Consider the following 5,000-nt stretch of genomic DNA (forward strand, 5'->3'; position numbering starts at 1 on the left):
CAAGGCTCGTGGGCAAGGCTAGTGCGCAAGGCTAGTGCCCAAGGTCTGTGTGCAAGGCTAGTGCCCAAGGCTAGTGAGCATGGCCTGTGTGCAAGGCTAGTGTGCAAGGCTTGTATGCAAGGCTAGTGTGCAAGGCTGGTGTGCAAGGCTTGTGGGCAAGGCTGGTGCGCAAGGCTAGTTCCCAAGGGTTGTGTGCAAGGCTAGTGCCCAAGGCAAGTGCGCAAGGCTCGTGCCCAAAGCTAGTGCGCAAGGCTTGTGTGCAAGGCTACTGCGATGGGCCAGTGCCCAAGGCTTGTGAGCAAGGCTTGTATGCATGGCTTGTGTGCAAGGCTAGCGTCCAAGGCTTGTGCGCATGGCTTGTGCGCAAGGCTTGTGTCCAAGGCTTTTGTGCAAGGCTCGTGCGCAAGGCTAGTGTGCAAGGCTTGTGCGCATTGGCAGGTAGCCCACCAGCATGCACGATCCAAATGCCACTCACGCGACAACACGGTGCCAAGCCGGGCATGGTGTGCACTCAAAACCAATCAACGGACAGAGGTCATGCGTCATGGGGGGGATCTAGCAAGGCCATGGGGAAGGTCATGGAGGACCTTGGAAGCAAGCGCAAGACGAGAGCGAATCGAACAAGGGGCCAGGACGGGGCCTTGTGCCCATGGTCTTCGCAAGACAGCGTCCAAGGCACCCGAAAGCCCAAGGGAACCCAAACCCGGCCGACACTTGCAATCGCACATGCTCTCTGCAACACACCATCAATGCCGCCCAACGGGGCCAGCACGAGCAGTCCTCCGCGGTCCCCTGGCCCTGCGCACGTTTGTCTTCGAAACCGAGCATCAATGCCACAGAAAGTGCCGGGGCGCCAGCTGGAGCCATCATCCGCGTTGCCATGGCTCGCTTGGCCTTGGCTTGCCAGGCCCCGACACGAGCAATCGCGCATTTTCTTTGCAACCGACCATCAATGCCGCCCAACGGGGCCAGCACGAGCAGTCATCCGCGGTCCCCTGGCCCTGCGCACGTTTGTCTTTGAAACCGAGCATCAATGCCACAGAAAGTGCCGGGGCGCCAGCTGGAGCCATCATCCGACGTGCCATGGCTCTGGTCCCATGGTCTTCGCAACCGAGCATTCGTGACACCCGCGGGGCCAGGACACCAACCCTTCCGACACGAGCATTCGCGCATGTTCTTTGGCCACACAACGGCGCCAGCACGAGCAAAATCATCCGCGGTGCGGTGGCCTTGCACGGCCTTTTGTCTTTGGAACCAACCATCAGTGCCACGGGAAGTGCCGGAGTCCCGGCATCCGCGGTGCCAAGTCATTGCGCCCTTGGTCTCTGCAGCGGGGCATGCCGGGCACTCCCAACCATTGCAAGCAAGCAAGCAAGCAAGAAAGAAAGTAAGTAAGTAAGTAAGTATTACATATAGGGGCGGGACATGCGGGGAGATCTGCGAAACGTGCATTACGGGGCACACGCGTACCTACCGGGGCATACCGACCCCTATTGGGGCACACGTGTGCATATCGGGGCATACCGGGCCTATCGGGGCACACGCGTACATACCGGGGCATACCGAGCCCTACTGGGGCACACGTGCGCATATCGGGGCGTACCAAGCCTATCGGGGCATACGCATGTATCCCAAGGCATACCGAGTCAATCCGGGCATACGCGTTCATACCGGGGCGTAACGGGCCTATCGGGGCATACTTGGGCATATCCGGGCAAAAAATGCCCAAAACTTGCGCAACCTTGGCAACCGTGGTCCATTCCTCTCTATATGCCTAGCCTTGCCAACCGTGGTCCATTCCTCACTATATGCCATGGCCTTGTGCCCATGGTCTTCCCAAGACAGCGTCCAAGGCCCCCGGAAGGCCAAGGGAGCCCAACCCAGCAATGCCCTGCTATGGCAAGCCAAGGCCAAGCATTCCGGTGCCTATCCGGGCAAAAATGCAATTCCTCTCTATATGCCTAGCCTTGGCAACCGTGGTCCATTCCCCACCATATGCCATGGCCTTGTGCCCATGGTCTTCCCAAGACAGTGTCCAAGGCGCCCGGAAGGCCAAGGGAGCCCAACCCAGCAATGCCCTGCTTTGGCAAGCCAAGGCCAAGCATTCCGGTGCCTAACCTTGGCAACCGTGGTCCTTTCCTCACCATATGCCATGGCCTTGTGCCCATGGTCTTCGCAAGACATCGTCCAAGGCGCCCAAAAGGCCAAGGGAGCCCAACCCAGCAATGCCTTGCTAGGACAAGCCAAGGCCAAGCATTCCGGTGCCTATCCGGGCAAAAACGCCCAAAGCATGCCCATTCCTTAGCCTATCCAGGCAAAAACGCCCAAAATCTGCACATTCTAGTGCCTATCCGGGCAAAAACGCCCACCAGCATGCCACCCTCCTATAGGGTTTGCGCAACCAACCAGCCTAACCACCAGTGGCAACCAAAGGTGCTGTTAGCGACGACTTCTGAAGACGCAACGAGACGCGACGTGTTTGCGCCCAGACGCGACGAGACGATGCGGGATCTGCGCCCAAGAATGCCTAGACCCGTCGACTTGATGCGGGATCAGCTCGCCCAAGCATGCCTAGTGTGCAAGGCCTGTGTGCAAGGCTAGTGTCCAAGGCTAGTGTGCAAGGCTCATGTGGAACGCTAGTGCGCAAGGCTAGTGACCAAGGCTTGTGTGCCAGGCCCGTGTGCAAGGCTAGTGTCCAGGGCTTGTGTGCATTGCTTGAGTGCAAGGCTTGTGTGCATTGCTCGAGTGCATGGCTTGTGTGCAAGGGTTGTGCGCAAGGCTAGTGTGCGGGGCTTGTGCGCATGGCTAATGTGCACGGCTTGTGTGCATGGCTACCGTGCAAGGCTAGTTTGCATGGCTAGGGTGCAAGGCTCGCATGCGAGGCTAGTGTGCAAGGCTGCGTGCAAGGGAAGCGTGCAGGGCGAGTGTGCGAGGCCACTGTGCACGGCGCCAGCACTAGCGAGCCATCATCCGCGTTGCCATGGCTCGCTTGGCCTTGGCTTGCCAGGCCCCGACACGAGCAATCGCGCATTTTCTTTGCAACCGACCATCAATGCCGCCCAACGGGGCCAGCACGAGCAGTCATCCGCGGTCCCCTGGCCCTGCGCACGTTTGTCTTTGAAACCGAGCATCAATGCCACAGAAAGTGCCGGGGCGCCAGCTGGAGCCATCATCCGACGTGCCATGGCTCGCTTGGCCTTGGCTTGCCGGGCCCCGACACGAGCAATCGCGCATTTTCTTTGCAACCGACCATCAATGCCGCCCAACGGGGCCAGCACGAGCAGTCATCCGCGGTCCCCTGGCACTGCGCACGTTTGTCTTTGAAACCGAGCATCAATGCCACAGAAAGTGCCGGGGCGCCAGCTGGAGCCATCATCCGACGTGCCATGGCTCTGGTCCCATGGTCTTCGCAACCGAGCATTCGTGACACCCGCGGGGCCAGGACACCAACCCTTCCGACACGAGCATTCGCGCATGTTCTTTGGCCACACAACGGCGCCAGCACGAGCAAAATCATCCGCGGTGCGGTGGCCTTGCACGGCCTTTTGTCTTTGGAACCAACCATCAGTGCCACGGGAAGTGCCGGAGTCCCGGCATCCGCGGTGCCAAGTCATTGCGCCCTTGGTCTCTGCAGCGGGGCATGCCGGGCACTCCCAACCATTGCAAGCAAGCAAGCAAGCAAGAAAGAAAGTAAGTAAGTAAGTAAGTATTACATATAGGGGCGGGACATGCGGGGAGATCTGCGAAACGTGCATTACGGGGCACACGCGTACCTACCGGGGCATACCGACCCCTATTGGGGCACACGTGTGCATATCGGGGCATACCGGGCCTATCAGGGCATACCGGGCCTATCGGGGCACACGCGTACATACCGGGGCATACCGAGCCCTACTGGGGCACACGTGCGCATATCGGGGCGTACCAAGCCTATCGGGGCATACGCATGTATCCCAAGGCATACCGAGTCTATCCGGGCATACGCGTTCATACCGGGGCGTAACGGGCCTATCGGGGCATACTTGGGCATATCCGGGCAAAAAATGCCCAAAACTTGCGCAACCTTGGCAACCGTGGTCCATTCCTCTCTATATGCCTAGCCTTGCCAACCGTGGTCCATTCCTCACTATATGCCATGGCCTTGTGCCCATGGTCTTCCCAAGACAGCGTCCAAGGCCCCCGGAAGGCCAAGGGAGCCCAACCCAGCAATGCCCTGCTATGGCAAGCCAAGGCCAAGCATTCCGGTGCCTATCCGGGCAAAAATGCGATTCCTCTCTATATGCCTAGCCTTGGCAACCGTGGTCCATTCCCCACCATATGCCATGGCCTTGTGCCCATGGTCTTCCCAAGACAGTGTCCAAGGCGCCCGGAAGGCCAAGGGAGCCCAACCCAGCAATGCCCTGCTTTGGCAAGCCAAGGCCAAGCATTCCGGTGCCTAACCTTGGCAACCGTGGTCCTTTCCTCACCATATGCCATGGCCTTGTGCCCATGGTCTTCGCAAGACATCGTCCAAGGCGCCCAAAAGGCCAAGGGAGCCCAACCCAGCAATGCCCTGCTAGGGCAAGCCAAGGCCAAGCATTCCGGTGCCTAACCTTGGCAACCGTGGTCCTTTCCTCACCATATGCCATGGCCTTGTGCCCATGGTCTTCGCAAGACATCGTCCAAGGCGCCCAAAAGGCCAAGGGAGCCCAACCCAGCAATGCCTTGCTAGGACAAGCCAAGGCCAAGCATTCCGGTGCCTATCCGGGCAAAAACGCCCAAAGCATGCCCATTCCTTAGCCTATCCAGGCAAAAACGCCCAAAATCTGCACATTCTAGTGCCTATCCGGGCAAAAACGCCCACCAGCATGCCACCCTCCTATAGGGTTTGCGCAACCAACCAGCCTAACCACCAGTGGCAACCAAAGGTGCTGTTAGCGACGACTTCTGAAGACGCAACGAGACGCGACGTGTTTGCGCCCAGACGCGACGAGACGATGCGGGATCTGCGCCCAAGAATG

Source organism: Tasmannia lanceolata, unplaced genomic scaffold (genome assembly GCF_043159265.1).
Source record: "Tasmannia lanceolata isolate RefF3 unplaced genomic scaffold, GAP_Taslan_0.1 ptg000150l, whole genome shotgun sequence".
Classification (NCBI taxonomy): domain Eukaryota; kingdom Viridiplantae; phylum Streptophyta; class Magnoliopsida; order Canellales; family Winteraceae; genus Tasmannia; species Tasmannia lanceolata.